Raw genomic sequence first — 22,578 nt, forward strand, 5'->3', positions numbered from 1 at the left:
TGAAATTCAATGGATTTATTTATGTTCAATAGGTTTAATATTATACTTTCAAGAAAGGAGCAAACCTTTTTCCTCTGATGTGGTTTATTTTGCTGTGAATGAGCTATCACACGTCAATGGGCACACTTTAACATCTTTGCTGGCAGCACAGACAGTGGATTGAGTGCAAGTTTACCCACAACACCGAGCTGTGCAGTGCAGTCAACMCTCTGGAGGGAAGGGATGTCATCCAGAGRGACCTGGACAGCCTTGAGGGATGAATCTGTGCAAACCTCAACAAGGTGGTTGATGTTCAACAAGACCAAGACACCTGGGTTAGGGCAATCCAAACACAGCCTGGGCAGAGAATGTGTTGAGAGCCCTGAGGAGAAGAACTTGGGGGTGTTGGTGGACAAGAARTTCAACATGACCCAGCAAGGTGTGCTCATAGCCCAGAAAGCCYGGGGTGTCCTGGGCTGGACCAAGAGAAATGTGGCCAGCAGGTCAATGTAGGTGATTCTGCCCCGCTACTCTTGTAGGAAGAAGGATACATCTCATGTTCCCCAAAAGGACAAGTCCAGAGGAGGCCATGATCACAGTGCTGGAGCGCCTTTGCTATAAAGAAAGGCTCAAAGGACTGGAATTCTTGAGTCTGGAGAAGAGAAGGCTCTGGGATGACCTTACAGCACCTTCCAGTAACTAAAARGGCAATGGCTTCAAACTGAGGGAGAGCAGGTTTAGATTGGATATTTCTTTACTGGGAGGGTGTTGGGACACTGGCACAGGTTGCTCAGGGAAATTGTGAATGTGCCATCCTTAGAAGTGTTCAAGGCCCWAAGAATTACAGCAATGTAATAAATACAATCCTTTCGCTTTCTGTGGTCAARCAAACAAAAAACCCAAATAAACATTCCTTCCCTCAAAGCTCAGCTCCTCAACTGAACTCCCAGAATTTTTATTCCCCTAGCTATTCAAAGTTTATCCAGGTATCGAGGTACTTCACTACCCATGAAATCTAAGGAAAATTATACAGTGATTGGCTTCACAGTTATTGCAATTTGACATYGGGCTTTTCAACCTCCAGGGTCTCAATTCTTACTTGAATTACACAGATTAGGTATAGTGGCATTAATGAAATCCCTGCCAATTTATAGAGATGTAAAACTGTGAACAGATTCTGCCCCAAACCCAACGAGTAMAGAGACATGGCCCTATCAGTGGAGGCTCAACCTCTGCTTTACACTATTGTTATTTGCTGGACTAAGTTGCTTTCACATTGCAAAACCTCTGTTTTTAATTTTACTGATTTAGATGGATGCAAACATTTAGGCTGTAAAGAGAGATTTGAATCATTAAATATTCTCCATTTGCTTATAATAGGATTGAGAAGGAGCATTAGATCTTTTGAAGCTGTTCTTAAGTGAAGTAAGAATTATATCTGCAATGCATCATCACACCTGATGGTTTCTATAATGCAGCTACTCATTTCTTCAAATTATCATGAAGTAAGAGAAAAAAGCCCAGTCAGTYTCCACGTTTTACTACCCACCTTAATTGCTTAAGACTTTCAATAGTCATTCCCTRGATCTTCTCATTCCTACCTGTAGCAGTGAGGAGCAAAGCAGCCCATGTTAATCCCATTCAGGCATCACTTACTGCCACTTATATAATTGCATTCTAGACAAGCAAAAGGGTTTTGGAGTCTGAAAGTCATCAATATCTCATTTTKATCTGTGCTCCAGACATGAGGAGCATTGGTATGCAGGGCTAAGAATAAAACCAGCATTAGAAATAACAAGCTGGCCTTTGGTCCATTGCAAACCCTTCTCTGCTGCAAAGTCTGATTTTTGCTGTAATTCTAAAAATAGGTCCCTGAAGCATGAACCCCAATTGGATAACAAAAAAAAAAAAAAAAAAAAAAAAAAACAAAAAAAAAAAAAAAAAAAAAAAAAAAAAAAAAAAAACCTCAAAATCCAAAACCAAAACCCAACCAAACCAAAATAGGCTCCAAAACAAAAGCAACGGCTCCAAAACGAAAAACAACAACCACAAACCAAACCAAAAATGAACCCAGTTTGCTATAGAACAGCTATTGTAGATTATTGTAGGTAGTTTAGGAGTAAATCCAGCACCAAGAGAGTGTAACTCCAGCATAATCACAGCGGGATTTGTTTACTACATCCCTCCCTGAATTCTGATGAAAATGACACGGTAAAGTTCGCAGAACTATCAAAAAAACTTTCAAAACTAGAAAACGACGGAGCAGTCGCAGGGATTGTCACTGACTTAGTAAAGTCTTCCTTTCCCCTGCAGCRTGTTGACTTCACTCGCTGTGACACCCTCCCCAGGCTTTGATCCTGACAGCATCTCTCCGAACCAGGCTCCCTAATTTTACCAGGTGTGCGCAYACATTCATCTTCAAACCGTTGATAAAGTACATGACTGTTGTCTGGATGCGATCTTAGATCTGCAACTTCTTTGTAGGGCAGGTTCATATTATAATCATGCAAAGCAGCTTGGAAGCAGCGTTTTGAAGAAAGGGATCTTAATAATTAATTCTGTCTACATAAGTCCCCTACATCACTTGTAAAATCAGTATATTAATTAGTGCTGTTTGTGGCAGTTTTACAGGAACAACAGCTTTCTCTCCCTGGTGCACTTGTAGGAAAGCCTCGTGCCTCTGCACGTCCTTCTCTCCTCTGACTGCACCCCCAGAATAGCTAATAATTTTGTTTTAGAAAACCACAGCATTGGAAAAGCATTTCAGGGAAGTTTCAAAGCTCAGTAATTGGTAAACTCACCGGAGTTTAGTCACATTCATATGCCTATACCTGCAACTCTGCCCAAAACAAGTAGRAGTCACCTGAAAGACTCTTGTTACAGTACAAACTGGTTAGCAGCTAAATCAAAAATTGCCTTTATTAACTGTCATTTCAGAAGGATTCCATTTCAGCTGCAAGGACTCTCATGTTTATGAACGTACCACAAAACCCTGAAACAGTTTATGTTTATTTATGTCCAGAAGTTGCTATAAATAAAAAAACTGGTTCTAAGACATAACACTGCAAYGGTTCTTCTCCAGCCTTCAAAAATCCCCAACATTTTAATTGAAGATGCTTTTTTGTTTGGTTTGGGTTTTTTTTTTTTAAAGCTGTATAATGCAAGAGAAAGAAGTTGAAGGAAAAACGTTTGCTCAGTTCAAACAGCATCACATGATGGTACGTTCAGGATGGCATGTCTTTGAAAAGGCACAGTCAAAAGTCTGAAGGCTTCAGTATATTCTTCATCTAATATCTGTTTGGGATGGGATTTACAAAAGACACTCCACGCTTTGATCAGGGAGTTATATTTAGAAGAACTACACAAGCCAAATTATTTTTCCAACAGATTCATGCCTTGTTTTCTGTCCACTGACTACCCAAATAGGTCCCTGGATAGTGATAAATGAAGGCAGTTGCTTTAAAAAGCAGGGAAAAAAAGGAAGCATGGCCCATCACTAATCAGATAGAGCAAGAGATATTATTTATACTGAGGATGTACTGTTTTCACACAGCTTCAGAGGCCTCAGTTTCTCAAAACACTGCGCTCATCTCTAAAGGCAGYGAGACAAACAAATGCTGACATGCTTTGCTGAAACATGGCCTTGAACCAACAGTCAAATTAAGAAAGTGCAGAAGACACCAGGCATCCTTTGAATTTTATTCCTACTTAATGGACAGACAGGCAGAGGAATAGATAAGATACRTGACTGGAATGGGTAAGGAGCTGGGAATACAAAACAGAGAATCTGGTTCCAACATCTTTTGCAATACTACTGGGATGCACTAATTTATTTTTTTTTTTAAAAATTTTGTTTTCCTTTAAGAAAATATATAAATCTATTATGATAAGTAATGAATTTTACCACACTGCAATGACTACCAGGTGATGCTCATAGAAGTCAAAGAACTATGTCTTACATTTTTAATCCAACGGTAAATGGCCAAGCTGCCACATTATCCTGTTGTCCATTGCCTGAAAGTTTTGCAGCACATCAGGACTGCTGGGGTTTTTACAGTCTGCTATCACATTGCTGACTGTTGCAGCACAGAAGRAGAAATTTTGACATGACAAGTAGTCATCTCAGATAGGGTCTTCAGAGAGCTCATTGTTGGTTTCTAATAAACAGAATGTTAAAATTTCCCATCTACTTCTATGTGAATGGAAYCTTATCTTAAGACAAGAGATCTGTTTCAGCCCATGAATCTTTGAAAATATTTTTACTTCGCTGTCCCTCTTTATTCTTCTAATCCCAGGGATTCCTAAAAAGACAGCTTTAAATTTTCTTTTTTAAATTTAATTTTTTTATAACCGTACCTAGTAAAATGAACAAGCTCCTATAAACTTGCCTGAACAGCACATTAAACCCCAGGTTGGAAATGTGAAAGAAGAGTACAAATAGCACACACATACACACAAATTTTTCAAAGTCTGAGTTGCAAGAAAAATTGACAGCAATTTCATACCATATCTAACAGTGAAATATGGTAGTGATTCGTAAATTTAAAAAAACCCTTCAGTAATTCTGAAAATCAAATTATTTTTACAATTATCTCTAACATTTACTTGAATTTCTTGGCACAGAGAAATCACCTGAACTATTTATTTTAGTGGAGCAACAACACTTTAGAGCAGCCTGAGGATGTGACAGGTACGAGGTCTATTATTACACTTGGATTTAACCAGATAGAACAGCTTTCAAAGTACATTACTGATAAGGGATGGTTTGATACRAACAGCCTAACTTGATTAGAGGCTCAGCTGATTCTGAGGCCCAGAAATAAGGTAGCTGAAAATCCCCCCCTCTTATCTTTGATAACTCCAGCGCTGTATAAGAACGGGAGACTGATGAGATTCTGATAAATAACAACCAGCATTAGAGGAAGGAAATCAGTTATGTACATTGTCATGAGCAGATTTCTCAGTTTTTGAGTATGAGGATATTAACTTCCTAAACATAGGCAGATTTGAAATCCCAAAGCGAGGAAAACTTAAATATTTAGAAGCACTGTAATCCCAATATTTAAAAAGGAACAGAACCCCCCTGTTTGTCTCAAGCATTTCCAAGTTTTTATGACAGACCAGCTGAGGAGTTTCTTACCTTGCTGTCTTCACTGCGTGCGCTTGGAAGCTCAATTGGATATGGTTATTAAATTGTTCCCACTTTTAACAATCAAAACTCCAAAGACCCATTAAACTGATGAAGTTAAAGACGACAACCTTAAGTGTGAAACATAAAAAAAAAAAAAAAAAAAAAAAAAAAAAAAAAAAAAAAAAAAAAAAAAAAAAAAAAAAAAGGAAAAGTTGCACTCCTGACTAAAGCAGGCAGAGTTACAAGGAAGGCTAATCCATTCGACCTGCTAAAGCTATATTTCACATTTGATTAAAAACATGCCACTCTAAGTACACAAAAAAGGCTGGAGCATGACGGAGTCGGGCCACTCCTGCTCTAGCCAATATTTTCTGTGAACTTGCGGGGAACTGGCAGAAACATTAATCTTCTTTCCATCCCCTCTCTCCCCCCGCTAAATCCGCTGCTAGGAAAACACTCTCTCGTGAAGCCCATGGGGAAGATGTCCCCGCTGAGACAGGATAAAAGACTCTTACATGACTCTTACTAGCCTGTATGGGTCCATCAGTGGCTCATATCCAGGAAAACAATCTTATAGTCTGTTGATCTGTGAAAGAGCCCTCCACAGATTGCAAGCGACGAGCCAGCCCCATCTAGTTCCCGCTATAAGCACACCTTTGCAAAATAAATATGTGACTGGYTCTTTGTGGTGGTGGTTTACAGGATTCTGTTATCACTGTGATCAAGAGAGACAAAAAGATAAAAAAGATTGTGAAAAAGTATCTATTTTTTTTWAWKSCCYKKKKWWTTGTTAATTCTYTTTTAAATTCCCTGGTGTTGTAGGATACTAAATGCACTGGAAATTCAAATTGGCATCTAGCATCCAAATCACTGAAAGAAGAARTGCAGCAGACTAGAAAATGAAAGAAAAAGCCAAAAGGCAAAAAGTCTAAGCGCAGCTGCTGGCTTGTTTCCCCCTTCTCTCTTCTGTTTTGCAAATCACACTATTTTCTAATTTGTGGGGAAAGAAATTAACCTGTAACAGAGTGTCACAGTCTCTGCCACACAACAGGGGTTTATTGCATTTAAGCTTCAGAAAAAAATAAKTGTAACTTGCAAATAAGAAGTGTATTCTCTTAATTATTTAATAGCGCCAGCTCCTTTTCTTGTATTGAGTGGAATGTATTTTACAAAGATTAAAGAAACTTTTCCCAACACTTGAAATATGGTTTTTTCTTTTATTAATGGACTGTGTCTGGACCACTCGATAATTTAACCTCTTGCTGCACTTCCAAAGCTTCACATCCTTTAATGCAGTGTAGTAATAGAAGAATTTATCAATGGATGGTGCTGTTTTGAATAGAAAACTACAGCCATTGGAGCATCTTTGGGATCAGAGAATCACAGAAAAGTTTGAGTTGGAAGGGACCTTAAAGATCATCTCATTCCAATCCCCTGCCAGGGCCAGGGACGCCTTCCATTATGCCAGGTTATCCAACACTCCTTCCAACGTGGCCTTGCACAAAGGTTCAAGGGATGTATCTCAAAATGAAGTTTTCCATTTACTTGGGCTACGTTGTTAATCTTAAAAAAAAAAAAAAAAATTAAAAAAAAATCTCAGCAGGCTGTTGAGATTGACTGACAGAGAATATGCCTGTTTTGAAATGGAACTTATAAAACTTTGACAACATGAATAGCCTTTACACACCTGGTTCCCACCAATGCCTTTGGTTGGATGTGTCTCTGAAGGGGTGAGATTCTACTGTTAGATGTGTGTTAATTTCTTAACAATGATACTGGGAATTTGTAAGGCTAGGTACAAACCCCAAAGCAATAAAAAACCCCAAACCCTGGCACAGGAGGACAAAATTCAACTGACAGGATCTCACGGTCACCCTGTACTTCTTCAGGACAACACTAAATTCTTGCAGGCTCTTAGAGCTGGAATAATCTAGAGAGAGGCAGTATAATTCTCAGATTTACCCCAGTATTTAATTATGCAAACATTAACAATGGGACCAAAGAAAGCAGCATACGAGGAATCTCAAATATGTAAACCATATCAGAGCTGGAAACATCTCTGTTGTAGGCCTCCACAAGTAGARAAATAACACATCCCTACAGAACCACCCTGGACAAAGCCAATCTATGAAAACTTCTTTTATGCATCTCTCTGTTGTTTCATAGTTATTTGAGGTTATTTGACAGTTTTCATCTKTCCAAGGGATCAATGATACAGAAATGGGGCAAAACTAATTCATGAAGTAGTTAAGACTTCTACTTCTTTTGGATTTGWATGTGTTTGTCTCCATTGTCCACTACAAAGGATGGCCTTGATTCCAGATTGCAGCTCCTAATAAAGTTAACACCTCCYCTTCTATAAAAGAATTAAATGGTTTTGATTCAGCTGTGAGTGCCTGTGAACAAAAGATAGATTTTTCAGAAGTACTTGAGTTGCTAAATCTTCTGGGAGCCAGAAATTTATTGGTAGTGACTAGGATATGAGCCCCTAAATGCTTAAATGTTTTTCTGCTATAAACACAAGTTGTTTTGAAAACTGTACTAAATCCAGTGCTTCCCTTTCCGTCTGTGAAATGTAATTGCTACAGGCTCACTGGAGAGAGGATATTTACTGGGCCACAGTTTAGTAAAGCTTATCTGCACAAACACACAGGTAAATTAAGGTGGTTTGACTCRGAAAAGCAGCACCACATTTCAGTTTTGTCATTACACTTTCAAATAGGAGGTGCAGTAGCACTGTGGGATGAAGCCAGTGCGTGGCTTATTTTGAAGGTGTAGCAAACTGAAAGAAAAACAACGCAAAGAGGAGCTAAGGAGCAAAATGATGGAGAGGGGAAATTGTGCATTTTGATTTGTGGCAGTTCTTCTGATGGGGTAAATTCAATCCACCACATCCTATTGTTACAGCTTTTAATTTTACAAAGGTGAGTAAAGAGTGAAGTTTGTCATCGGGGCAGGCTGTCACACAAATGATAAAGTTGTGTATACCCTTCCCTACTTTAACTGCATTTCCAAAATCCTAGAGTTGTCACTTACCCAAACAGAYTATATTGCAATACCTGAGATATTGCTGAGTCTTTTTTATAGCTTTTGTTGCTCAACGATCATTTTCCTCTAGCTTGTAAAGATTACCTATGCATTCATATTCCATAATTCTACCTTTCAGAGCTATAAAGAGTTTAATTTTGATTTCTTTGAAACCAACTTCATGAAAATTGTTTGACCATAAAAACTAATTAGTAAAGACTCTCAGTGTTAATCTTGTGCAATAAACTATAGTTGGAGAAGGCAAAAAGCCCATTTCTTCCATAATAACTGCAGCATTTCATCATCTTAAGCTACACAGCAATGCAAAGGTAATGACATTTTTATTTTATCTTTTTATGATGGGACTCATCAATACCACTATCCATTTTCATTTTTTTCCCTAACATCTGCTTGCAATATCCAAGCAAAGTCTCTAGAGGATCATACAATCATTTTCAGATGCTAGTACACTGAAAATGAGGATTTTGAGATCCCAAGAAGCATTAATGCCGTGCAGTCTAATAATACAAAYGTTAGCTCTGCCTTTGAATTATTTGCATTACAGGCAGTTTAAAAAGATCTCCTAAAAATGGTGCAAGACAAAGGAGTTGGCTCCATTCTCTGAGGCAAGGGAACTTCTGTATTTAACAATGAGGGTGGTCTCTGAGCTGAAAAGAATCATTGAATGCCTTGGGCTGGAAGGGATCTAAAAATCATCCAGTTGCAGCCTCTCTGCTGAGGGGGGTGGAATCGTTGGTTTGCGCCGGTGAACCGACTTTCAAGGAACTTTCAAGAAAGAAAATCTTGAGTGGAAAATCTGATACAACACACATCCCGGGGGACAAACAATTTTCAGCAAATAATAGCAATGGGATTCCTGGCTGACTTATCCTCTAAGAAAAACCAAAGAATTATGCTGTATCAATCACAATCCTTCTGTGGCTTGTATCACCCYTGGAGACTTAAGGAACTAAAGTTGTTTAGCAGCAGTTACCTGAAACTGCTTTTCTTGTCYGTAAAGACCAGAACAGTTCAAATGKGCAAACTTTGCTGTCTACATCAGTACTTCTTAGGGAAAGCCCTGAGAAGCTTCACTAGCCATCATGCAAGTCCTACATTGCTGGCAATCAATTCATTTTATTGTTTGATATTTGCAAGGTACCAGCGGTGTTCTGCACCAGCAGGTAAAGGCATGAAGAGAAATTCCTTGTCACAAAGAGATTGCCATTTAGATACACAGTGTACTGACAAAGGAGAGCGTAATGGGAAGCAAAGAGTGAGTGGAATAATTGAATGATGCATTTAAGCATACATTTTGTTATCTCWGTGGGGTTTTATGTTTGTTTTCTTTTTGACTTATTGAATTCGGTGTTCATACTTTTCAATCATTCATTAGCTAAACAGTTCTCTCGTGGTTTGAGTAGATTAGGAAATGAGGTCTGGGACAAGCTAAAACTAGGAAAAAGGTGGGTATTTTGCTAAGCAGAGGCAGATCACAACACTTCTGGAATACCTCTTGCTGCTCACCCTTGAGCATTTACCAGGGATCTGCCTGATGGAGGTTCTGCTCTGCAGGATTGGTTTGTCCTTAACACCCCTATGGACAGGGTGATTTCCTGCAGACCCTGTGAGCTGCCCAGCCAAAACTCAGTCAACCAAATCATTGGGATTTGGAACATAAAACCAATACAGGCAGAATCTGTCTAATTAACTTGACAGGTCATGGAAAATGGGTGGTTTTTTTTTTTCTAACATCTGTCAGTCTATTAGATATTATTCTGTGAGACAGCACAATGGAAAGGATTTACGGAATTATTTATTTTTTTCCTTCTCATAAAGAGCCAAGGGGCAAATTGGTTTAATACGATCTTTAGACCTCTTCAGAGGTGTGCACACCTGAACCATTAACTCATTCTCCACGTGTGGCAAAGCTCATTCTTCCCCACAGAGTAAGAAACAACCCATAAAACCTATTTTAGATATCTTCCTTGGGAAAAGTTTTGGAAAAGTGCCTGCTTTTCTCTAATGACCATAAAAGAAGCACAGAACAGCAATTCCAGACGAGGACATCTGCAGAACTGATGTCAATATGCAGGTACAACAGGGTGTTCAGTGTTCAGATTCACCTRGTGTCTCAACCAATACTCCATGGGAACCATGGGTCAGCAAATGTTTCAAGTCCAAAAAAAAGGCCCAATCTCAATAGATCCCTTCCAGTGGAGGTATCTGTCATGTATTTAATAWGGATTCACTAACAACCTAGAGATGAGAAGGTATTTAAAGTATGCAGTGTTAAGAAAAAAAGGTAAAATTAAACACACATAAAACATTTAGAAAATTCCAAGTATTTAAACTGGGTAAATTTGCAGGTAGACTTCACATTATGCGGCCTTAATTGAAAGAAACTTAACAGTAAGATGAAGAGGTTAAGTGTGCAGAGCTAAGATGACCTGAATGTCTCACAGCTAAGGCAAGAAAATGTTTACAAGAGTGATTTTATCCAATTTTTTAGCAACTATGTAAGYAAAATTTCTCCCAGGCAAGGCAAGCAAAGTTTGGCCCTTTTCTTCAATATGAAATGCAGAAAAAAATCTGTTTGGAAATCTTACATGGATATCCTGAATTAGCCATCAAGTTRTACTTGTAACTGTATTATATATTATAATTTCTTGGGATAAAAGTCATATTTCCCAGCGTGCTTGTACCTCACTGGGAGAAAAAATATCCCAACCCACCAACCTGACTCTTGTGAGTTTTCACTGTCCCACTATTAAAATATGGCAATGAAAAAAAATCTTCATTCTAAAAATACAAGCACAAGAGTACATTCAGGGTCTCCAAGAGCAGGCTGAAATCTTGTTAGTCAACATTATTCCTTCCTGTTGGGGCAGAGTTCTGTGCAAGTCTTACGTCCTCAGAAATGTCAGCTCAGGTTCAGTTCTGACCCTTAAGCACCAGCAATGCCTGATCACCTTTCCACATTGCATTCACAAAGAAAAAAAGTTTTCAGGACAGTACAGRTGATTTAGATGCAGCTTAAAATGGAAGACACTGAAGTCACCCACATTTATATTCGATGCTGATGTAAACCAYAGCTTGTAGCATTTCCAGCTGCTACACACAAATCTGTCTGGACATTTGGTGGAGTCTCCTGTCCACACCTTGTTTCAGGGGCCAATTATCCCCGGCAAGGTGATTGTCATTATATGCCAAGAGGTCCTCAGTTAGAGCATTAGACTGTATAAGTGGGAAAGCATCTTCATATTTAGGATAACACTGTCCTTTCAACTATTTTTTGGCACATTTTATTTCAGATACTCCCAGAAGTAAATCAGTAACCACAGAACGTGCTTATCCAACAGGTTTGGGACTTCTTCTCGAAGGATCAGTTTAATTAAGTGTGGGGGATTTTTTTAATCTCATTTCATAACACTGTTTTCTTTTTTATGAAGAGAAAAAAAAAATAACTTCCAAAACAAGTATCTCACATTCTGAAAGCTCTTTTTGGAACATATGGTCTTATCCTTCAGAAATTATGAGTTCTCTTGACACAGGCTGTGACAATCAAGTTGCACATGAAGTACTGCTATATTATAATTACTCRGTTATGCCAGGCTTTTCAACAAAACTTTCGCAGAAGTTCCTGTCATTCATTTTTTAAAGTGCATTCAGAGATTTGAAGCTTTAATGAGCCTTGATAGAGTTAAGTAAAGGTCCCACCCAGCCTGTGAAGGCAATCTCTGCTCTGTGCTGAGTGTCTTGGCAACAGCGAGCCCCAGGCAACAAATACCAAGTCTCAGGCAACTTCCAGAGAATTCAGAAAGCTTCAAGCTACRAAGTAGCCCATGAAAATGGCATCAACGCACACCCATCTCTTGGGAACAGATGGATCCATGACATAAAGCTTTGTGAGCTGAGAATCGAGCCAGGCTGGGAGCGTGGTGCCATGTTACAAACTCTGCTTGCATTTCCTCAACACCTTCCTATAAAAAGACTCATTATTGACATTATGTTAATACATTTCATGAGGGTCACCTCGTAGCCTCTTAACTTAATAATGGAGTGAATTTGGCTGGTGTATTAGCTGGTGCCCGTGTGAGTAGCATTTTAAATCTGAATCTGAATTTAGTCCATATGGAGTTTGCGTCTCTTCCAGATCAATTTTGTACATCTGCAAACCCTGAGTTTTAAAGAGCTGTGCCCAGTCACTTCTCAGTGAGGTGCAGGGTTTCTGATTTTTTCAGCTCCCTCTGCCATTCTCTTTCCAAAATCCAAAGACTCTTCTCCCAAGGCTTCATAGGAAAAAAAAAACCAACCCAATTTACAGTGCTAAGCTCCGACAGCTCACTTCAGCACAGCAAACAAAGCWACATAAAGCATATATACATCACCCTAATGAAAAGTAAATACAGTTCAGGGCTGGGCATATTCTGAATCAGAGRTGCTGCCCTGGCCCAGGGACTGGAGCTGCAGAAAGCAGTCAATCTTCAGCCATCACTGCAAACTGGATCCACAGATGGGAGCTCTTCATGGGTCAGCAGCCTCCAAACCTCCCACTTCACAAGATGCAAATAGATCCTCTGAGCACACCAAGGAGATTAGCAGAGAAATAATTCCAGCCTGTGGCCAGATATTCATCCTGGGGACCTGCCAGACTCTCTACTCAGCCAATCCATTTTTAAAGACAGYGTCTTATTAGCGCCTTACAGTTCTTGAATTACTTTGTCGAGTCTTTCTAATGAGACAGCAATCTGTCCAAGGGTATTAAGAGAGGTAAATGATAGACCTTTACTTTCTGATTGGATTACACAGGTGTATTCAAAGGTTAGAGGAATGACAGCAGACTGGAACACAGGAAATTTTACTTGGAGCAGTTGTTRGCTACATTTTGTGAGGGAACAGTCTTGCAAATACCAGCATTTTGGCTTTAAAGAGAATGATGATCTTTTCTTCTACCTCCCCTAACAGGGAATAGCTACAGCACATTCATCTTCCCCTCTGAGTGAAGCCCAGTGCAACCTCCAGTCTTACATAACAGAACTTTCTGTATTCATATGCAATCTAAACAAATTCCAACCATCTGCATCAGCTCCTTTTCTCCCATTTRCATTTTACTGACTTCTAATTAAACCAGTTCAGCAAGGTGCAGCTCTTAAATGCATTTTACTAGTTCTGCTTCCTAACATACAAGCAGCATCAAGAAATGGCAAATACCCCAAGAAAGGTAATTATATATTGTATTAACAACAAATGCTCAAAACCACACAAGACGCTCTCACTTTACCATASTCTTCAACTCATATGCCTCTTTTTTGCCAAATGATTTGCCAAATGATAATACACAGTGGGTCATGCACATCACTACAGTGTATTGTATTTTTTCAAGAAAATTAAATTTGTAATCCCAGTCTCACTGAAACAATGGCAAAGACAGCAGGAAAACTTTTCTCTTTTAWCTTCACTTGTCTCCAACATGGACTTTTCCATGGGAACCCTGATGCATAAGTTCCCTTTGAGTCAGCAGTGAAAACAGACAGGAATGATTCATATCACTCCAATATGGAGCTGTGGGATGAATCCTTTCACCTGAGAAGGTGGAGAGCTCAAGTTTGGCTTGTTTTAAAGCCAAGTAGGCATAACACAAACACCAGCTATGAATCATGCAAGTGAGGAACCACACGGAAACTCAACATGTTTCCAACGGAAATGAGGCTGTTTGCATTTTCACTTCCAGACCAGAAAGTTTAGAATTTATATTTAAATTTTTTATTACATGAATTTTCCCTCTTCTTTATAAGTTTTTGGGCTTGTTTTGGGGTTTTTTTYCCTGTGTGTACTTCTCATAGAAAAACCCAGTCAGAAACCTGCATTCACAGATGAACTGCAAAGCAAAAAAACATCTTCAAGGCAACCATTTTATGTAAAAACAACAGAAAAGAAACACTGAAAATGAGAAACTTCTACCAGAAGGGCATGARAAGGACCTTGTTTTCACTCCTCGTGTGTAGTTTGGATCCTGGCCTTCAATAACGGGGTCCTGTCTGCACGAATTTGGCATTTGGGTCAGCCATGAGGCATCATGGCTAAAGCAGCACACCCTGCCCAAGCTGCTCAAAAAGCCTCCCCAAGACACAGCAGATGGCAGGGTTCCTTTGGTCTTTGTTGGGAATTTGTGAAAAAGGACTGTAAAAATCATTCCTAGCTGACAATTTTCCTCTAGCATCACAAGTGTATTTAACATGCAAGAATTAGATGTGCTTTATTTCTATTTATTTTTTGTCTTCCAGTGTAGAACTGTGTGTTTCCYGAGCTCAAGCTCTTTCCCAGCAGAAACCCTGCATCAGCTGAGCAGTATCATGTGGCTGCCCTTCTCCTCAGCTCCCTGGTCATGGGAGCACAAGTCACAGGTTATGGCATTAATCTCCGAAACCTCTGCCCAAACCTACAAGATTCTCACAAGCTCTGGAAGAAAGAAACCACGCCAAAGCAGAGAAATCTSTCTGTGCCGAATCCCTTTGATGCCCTCCATCAATCCAGCAACATTTAGATAATAACATATTGTGTGCAGACACAAAAACCCACACTTTAAATAACAGTCTTGTTACAAATTTGTAAACACAGCTAAAGAGCAATAATACCTCCCTTCACTGCTTGTTTTTGGAACAGCTGCTGTCGCTGTTGCAGACCATCTGCAGGCAGGAAGGTAACTTAGCAAACACCTCCAAAATCCTTCTGCTTAATGAGCAGGTAAGGAGTKACAGTCGAGAGCAGAGCTGCAGCAAGAGATGCTCGTGCTTCTGTCTTCCCACACTTTCAGCACTTGGGGCTAATTTAAAGCTTTGTTGATGAATTTGACCCGGGTTGGTTAAAGCCAACACTGCTCAACTGCCCTGCTACTTGTGAAAGCATTTCCATGAGCACCAGAGGGATGCAGTCTAACTCAACCACTCTCTCTTCAGCCTTTGAAATAAGTGTGGTTTTATTTTTAAATCTGAAGATCAGTCGTTTGCTCCATCTKATGATCGCTCTCAGAAGGTCTAAATTCACTGCTTGGCTTACTACCGAGCTCTCCTGAGTTCACCCTCCGGATTCTGATGCAGGGCAAGACATCCTGATGGTTTTGCAAGGAATTAGACACAGACAAGCTCAAGGAAAGGAAAAGGGCTGGGATGTGTAGAAAAGTGCTTGTTGTATGGGCAGCAGGAGGCAGCTCCAGGCGTGGGAGGTGAGAGAAGGCAGCACGCTGCGAGTGGGAGAAGGCTACAAAGAAAGTCAGCTTTGAGAGAGGAGAGTGAGGAACATAAGGAATATCACAGTGTGTGGGATGAGATGAGAACAGAGATGTAGGTTTTTGGAGAACTTTAAAACAATTATAGGTTTTTACCATGGGAGGTTCTGTTTGACTAGATCAGAGCACTTGCTTCCTTGTTAYGTGCCTTGAATTGAAGTTTTCCTTGAAAGAGCTTGCTAACACTATTCCACACTTTCAATTAACATTTTATTTAAATGCTTTAAGATAGTTTCTAGATATATTAAAGGCTTACTGATGAAATCTTGAATATAATTTACATATCTAAGTCACATTTGCATTCAATAACAAGACAGCTTTCCAGTATGGAGCATGCCATCAGTAGCCCCCTTTACCAGCATCTTACTGAATTTCCCTAGCTGCAGCATTCATTTYAAATTCAAAAAGTTACAGATTTAGCTGGAGGAAAAAAAAAAAACAGGAGACAATGATATCATCAACGATAGTCATCTTTTCAAAATTTTAGGGGAATGCATTGCAGAGTACCATTTTAACCTGTACATGGTTCATCCACCACTTGGACACATCCTCAGGAGTTTCACAAGAGACACAAGTCAATTTTTTAATGAAATATTCTTTTCCATGTTAAAGAAGAGGGAAAAGTGGCCATACCTTTCCTTCAAGTAAAGCACAGAGTGTCAGTATCTTTCCAGAGTACATCTGCATACTTCCTTGGGGGATTTTTCATTATAAAATCGTATCTCAGTTATCAAGTCTCAGCACCATAAAGCACATATGGGATATATGATAAGATTTTAAGATTTTTTTTTTTCAATCCGGAAAACACTGCTAAAAGAGACTGGTGGTTGAAGAAGATTTTTTTTTAGGAAAGCACATTTTAAGAATTTCCACATGTAATGAAGCCTAAAGAACCTGGTGCATCAATGCCTGAGAGCAGCAGCCTCACTGGTCAGTGTTGCKCGGGCAGTACTGGGCAGAGGAAAGTTGTGTGCAACTGTCTCTGGTTATTCTGAGATGTTCACACAGCAGAATAATGTCAAAAATGGGTTTGGTGGAGGTTTTTTGGCTTTTGGTTTGTGTGTCTCTCATGTAGGTGTGATTTTTCTCATCTTAGACTTGATGTTCCACCACAAAATTTATAGAGACCATAAATCCTGTAAGCCTCTAGAAGCTCAAAAGAGACCAGCTCTGATGAATGCAGAATATGGGGCAGGGGTGAGAGAATTTGTGGCCTTCCTTTATTTATTGGTAGTCCTTATTTCCTTATTTATTGTTTTTGTGAACTCTAGACACAATTCTTTCAATCTGTGCTTTGTCTTACAGAATAAAATTAATACAAAGCTAAATTTATGAAAGGAAACATGTTTTTGGTTTTGGTTAATCCAAAGAAAGCATTGCCGCTGCAAGTCAGAAGAAAACTGGACATACCTATTTCTTGAAAAGGTAGAATGGCAGGAGTTATAAAAGCCATGAAAGCACAGAAAACAAGGATAGAAAGCATTGCCTTATTCTCTGAAAAGAGGTTTGGCCAGGGGCTGAGAATATTTTCTTCAGATATTTCTTTCCAAGTCTGCTTTTCTCAACTCTGCCAGCCTGTTTCACACTGCAGATGCCAGATAATTCCAGATGAAGAGACAAACCACTGGCTTTCTCCTTAACAACATCTCTTACCCTGCTGCAAAGATAAACAGCTCCTGCCCCATGATTTCTGTTATCCAGAACCYATTAACAAAATGCACAACACTCCACAAGCTAATAAAATATCACCTGATTAAGACAAAAAAATGGAAAACCCTGTGGAACACCAACCAAACTTGCATGCCAGACTTTCAACATCTGCCTGAGCTTCAAGTTCTTTTTTAAATGGGTGAGTAACTAAAAAAGTCTGCTATGTCCCTGGCAGACTAAGATGAATTCATGATGGGAATTTTTTTCCCATTTATGTCACATTACCTGATGGAATTGCTGAAGAAAGCCAATCACTCTCAAGACAAAATGGAAGTKAGAAGAAATGAGGTTGAGTCTCTGGCTGCCTTGCTCAAACTATACAGCACTACGAGCAAGTACAGCTGACAAAGGTTTTCTCAGTCCTTTCTTTAAAGAAACTTCTAATTTTTTTTTTTTTTTAATCTCCTCCAGTCCTTGCCATTCATCAGACATGCTTTTCTTTACAGAAAAACTTCAAGCAATCAGCCTAAAACCCCTGCATTAATTCTGAGAGGTTCAGAGACTGGAGAAGCACTGGGGTTGTGGCACGAGTTCATGCATAGCTCCACCAAATCAATACCCCCTTTAAACCACATTGCTCTTTTTCACCTTGCAAGTTTTGAAAGAGAAGACATAAGTTGCTGTTTTAACTGAATGTTTTTCTCATATGATTTCTTTTCCCATTTCTGCATGTGTTGCATTATCCCAAGGGATTCTGTGGGTTTTTTTTTTTTCCATGCTCCAGCTACAGAACTGTTATTTCCAGAGGCATTCTCCATAACACAGAGGGAAAGCATCAGCACTGCATCATTTCTATAGGAGAAAGCTAACAAGAAATGCCAATTAAAAGTTTCTGCTACTGTACATTCAATTCGTAGTGGAATGAATACTGTCTTTGGAAATAGAAGGCAGCTGTCARCCGCAGCTCTGGACACAATAGTGCAGCTCCTCTGAAGAATAGGTCATGGGAGGGAAATCAATAAATAAAGTACCTTCATCATTAATCATTTTCTGAATTTTTAAATCATCCAGAACATTTAGAAGTTGTCCATCAGGTTTCTTTTATTTTCCAGTGCTCAGCTTGCAGCCCGTGCTTGGGTTGCACAAGTTTTTGCTGATACCAGGTCCGGCTGCTGCACCGAGCCCGGAGCTCCTCTGGGGTCAGAGGGGCAATATCTGTTCTCTTATTAGAGAAATTACTCAGGGCRATTTCACAGTTCAGCAAAACAGACTTATTGCTTGTATGCACTGTGAGTGCACGCCTTAACAAGCACTTAAAGTTTTCCTACTTCTGTTCCTTCGTGCAAGTATCCACCTTCAGCAGCTTTAGAAATTTTGGTGAGCACGGCTTCTTTTCCTGCTCAACTTTAACAAGAAATTGCCACCTTGCATAAAAGAAGGTTTCTAAGGAGTTGTACTCCCCATCTCTGCTATGAATTCAGAGGCAAAAACCTAAACTCTACCCTTTAGAGAAAATCCCTAAAAAAAAAAAAAAAAAAAAAAAAAAAGTAACAGGTGGCTTTTTAGCAACACGATTACTTTTACTATTACATTCTGAATATTCAGTGTTAGCAGCAACCATCTCTTCTTGCAGACTTGTTTCCAAATTCAATTGCTCTATCCCAGTTATCTCTRCAGAAATAAACAGGGGCAGGACCAGGGAAAAGCAATGCTATTTCTGCGTTATTTTATTTTACTTATTCTCAATGAAAATGAGAAGGTCTTTTTTACAGCTGCACAGCCTGTAATGTCAGATCCAAGCAATCAGCTAAAAAAAANAAAGAAAATAGAGAAAGAAATCAATTCATGTTGTCACAGCCTATCTAGAGTCATATTGTCTTCAGCCATTGATAGAAAATGAGAACATCTGGGGATTCAATTACTCATGACATGAATAATAATATTTCATTTTTGTTAAATGAAACTTTATAGTTGCAGGAACTTCTGCTTACTGCTCCATGCAATCCTGGAATGAAAGCTACCAGCGACTGTGACAAGCCACAGTTCCTATGGCATCCATGAGCACATCAGTGCAGGTGCATCTGTATCCCCCAACAAAAAAGATTAAAAAAGAAACTCAATTTTGAACAGCTAGTTAAAAGGTGGATTCCTGAGCTCCAAGCAAGAAGGTATCCTAAATGTCACAGAAACCTTTTAAGAACTTGAATTAATAGCCTGGTTGAGAAAAGCACATTTATCCTTTGAACCAAAGTCGGTGGCACCAGCACTTGACCAGCAGCTTCAATTAACCAAAACCATACCTCTAAATAGTATTGGAGCCATTTAGGTCCTTCTTTTAAGCTTCCACTTTATGACTCTCAGTTCATGTTTCAAGAGGATGRTACCAAAACTGAGTTGTTCTGTGTTTATTCTTCTTTCTTGATCAAGAAGAGCTGCCTCTAGTCTTAGTGGCAATGTTGGGATCAAATCAGAGGATATTCATCTCACAGCAATGAGTAAGCAGCAATACTCAGACTAAAATTGCACTGACTTGTGCAATCACTTTGATATCAGCAGGACTGCTCTCCAAAATTAAGCATGTGAGCCATTGTGGCATTTGTATCTAAAATTTCAGAAGCAAAACATACAGAAATGGCTGAAAAATCTCTGCTTTTAGGGTGGGCTTTTTTTTTGTGTCAGGTAAAGCCTAATCKTGTTTTCCACCTTCCTTTCTCCACGGGCATTCACTAAGGTTCGATTACAGTGATTTGCACCCACTTTACATCAAATGTTCCCTGCACAAAATGGCGCAGGAGCCCTGAAAGATCCAAAGGGTCTGGATGAAAAATATTTTCCATTACAGCCCTGCGAAGAGAAGCGCCACGGCGGCACTTTGCTGCTGCAGAAATGCTGTGCAGGGCACAACCTGCAAAATGCACTGGGAGGATGCTCTCACAAAGTGGGGTAGCTCCTCTGTGGCTCCAAACWGGCAAAACCTCCTCTCCAGAAAGAGAGTTACGGCACCACAATGAAACACCGCTCCCAGCACGGGAGTTTGGGGCTCAGAGCCCGCTGCTGACTGCAGGAAAACCTGAGGGGCTGCCTGCTTCCAACACATGGGCAGAAAAATGGGCATCATCTCACAGAAGCAATCTCAAGTCAGCACCCTCAAAAAAATAAAAAAAAAAAAAAAACCAACAGGCACCAATTACTGCTTGCAGGTCTCGTGTCTGGCTTTATGCAACATTTCTAGTCCCACTGCGATCGTTGCCTTTTAAAGCTGTGTAACGTTTATGGACTCCAGTAAAAATGTTTTTAATATAATGTAGATGAAGTATAAAGTGTTAACCTTGAGCACCAGGGAATGCATTAGGGTTTTTTTTGTTTTTTTTTTAAGCCTCTTTCAATAATTTACTGAGAATTGTCTAAGATTTGCTTTTAGTTTAYAGCAAATCTTTTGGAAACATTCAAATAGTCGCAATTTTTGTAAATGCTACAATAGCAGTGATTTCATAAATAAAAGCAACACTCAGAAGGCASAGAATTTTGAAGAGAGCATTAAACCAGAGTCTCTGCTGTCTTAGGAAGAGCAGTGTGGGTTTCCTGACATTGCTCCATCCGTGCCTCTTGCTGCTGCTTTTCTGGGACCAATGGCAAGGATGATGCTAAGAATTCTGTATTTGAGCAGTTCGCGTCAAACTATTTATAAAACATATGATATCATGCTCTATATTATATAATATATGACACATGCCTTGTTCATGCTGTACAAGGGTGCCAAGATAAATCTTCTTAACTCTAYCATGTTAATGAATCTCCCCTTGACTTCAGCTGGTTTGTTTCTCCAGAAGCTGATGTGTGCACACTTTTCCCCCAAAATGTTTATTTTCATCTGGAGTTATTTCYACAAGTTTCACCCTTTGCACTGACCTTTTGTAACATTACTCTTACGGTTTTGAGGGCTAAAACCACACTTAAGTAAAGGATGCATATAACTCACTAACTCAGGGCACAAGTATTTCGACTGAGCTGGGAAATAAAGTGGGGAGGGGAAAACAGGTTTAGTATTTTAAGTCGGTTTCATTTGCTGTTTCTTACATTGGAATGGAATCTCAAAATCTACCTGTAATGGTTCCTTTCTCTATCTTCATTCCAACTCCTTTTCAAAGGCTCACTTTTTGAGCAAACCCAAGAAATACCATTCTTGTGTCAGTCAAATGTTCTTCACAGACCAATGCGAATTTAAGTTAAACCAGCAAGATATTGCAGTGCTATTAAGTGGGACAGATAATGAACCTAAATAACTGCTCAATCTTGTTAGTGTAGTCCTCATACACCTTCTGTGTTTCTTCAAGCCCAGCTGCTTAGCATTCATACTGCCTGATTTGAGACCAAAATTAGATTATAGGAATGCGTGCTTTTTACAAGAGGTCTTCTATTTGTTCCATAAAGTATTTAGTACTCTTTAGGCACTGTATAAATAAAAATAATCGCGATCTTGGAATTCACCTTCAGGAATGGAAATTAAGAGATCTAAGTCCTTTCATTTCTACTGCACATTATCCTCATTGGGCACGTTTAGCAACGCTTTGTAAAACAAGTTAAAAAGATACTTGGAAGTGTGGTTAAGGTGAATAACAGAAAAAAAAAAAGAGTAGGGAATATGTCTCTGGTTTTAGATCTTCACAATAGGGAATAAAAACAAAGCTCTACCAGACTTTTAAGATAAAAATCTGCTGTCAAATTCATTAACGTTTGTGAGAGATGCCAGCAATTGCTGGGCAAAAATGATTGTGGGTTCCAAAACCAGGACTCTGAGTAAAATCACACTCAGTTTTAAGATTCAAAGGCCATGTATAATTAGGAACCATTTCAACGCTGCTGTGATTTCTGAGGGCTCTGCACTGTGAGAAGAGTTTCTGCATTCTGGGTCAGAGCTGTATCAAGCCCAACAATGATTTCTGTCTGACTTTCCCCCCTCCTTCCTGGGATCTATATTTAGGACTTAAGTACGAAATATTGAAAGTTTTTTTGAGGTTAAGCATGTCAATGTCCTCAAAACTCCAGCAGGCATCAGCTTACGTCACTTGGCACTTTAACACTCATAAAAGTCAGGCTGCTCACCTTAAATTAAAGCTATCATCAGGTGAAACGTCTCGCCTGTGCTATTCCCCAGACTCCATTTTCAGGCAATGGAGAAAGAAAACCAATTCCCAAGGTTATTCAAGCCTTGTCCTGAGATGAGGCACCTATTTCTCTCCATTTCTCTCCTGGTTGTTTCGAGASAGGACTTTTGTGATAGCTAAATTTAGGCAATGTGAATCCTGCCATTGGTATCTTGGTAATTTTTGAATGCGAGTCATCAGTAAGCACATATGGATAATCACCTCTAYGCTCCTTAGGCTCCTCTTAAGATTTTAAAAATACCTCTTTAGAAAGGGATCAGATTGCACATAAGTGTGTTTTAAGATTATCATTAGCTGTAAAAAACATATTTCAAAATGGCTGTAAAACAACAAAAAAA

The 22,578-nt window shown here is 39.3% G+C and overlaps 1 protein-coding gene across 2 annotated transcripts in view; it reads right to left on the minus strand.

Moving 5' to 3' along the window:
- Positions 1 to 22,578, minus strand: part of CELF2 (CUGBP Elav-like family member 2) — a 301,179-nt gene that overhangs the window by 272,836 nt on the left and 5,765 nt on the right. Inside the window, exon 1 of one of the 2 annotated variants that reach the window (XM_057373032.1) lies at positions 5,120 to 5,261. The exons of the other annotated variant lie outside the window; for it this stretch is intronic. The gene's annotated coding sequence lies outside the window, so the exon portion shown is untranslated. Of the gene's footprint in view, positions 1 to 5,119; positions 5,262 to 22,578 lie in introns of those variants that run through there. 2 annotated transcript variants of the gene reach the window in all.

The sequence above is a fragment of the Malurus melanocephalus genome, unplaced genomic scaffold (genome assembly GCF_030028575.1).
Source record: "Malurus melanocephalus ecotype Western Australia unplaced genomic scaffold, MMel_1.1 scaffold_183, whole genome shotgun sequence".
NCBI classification, from domain to species: domain Eukaryota; kingdom Metazoa; phylum Chordata; class Aves; order Passeriformes; family Maluridae; genus Malurus; species Malurus melanocephalus.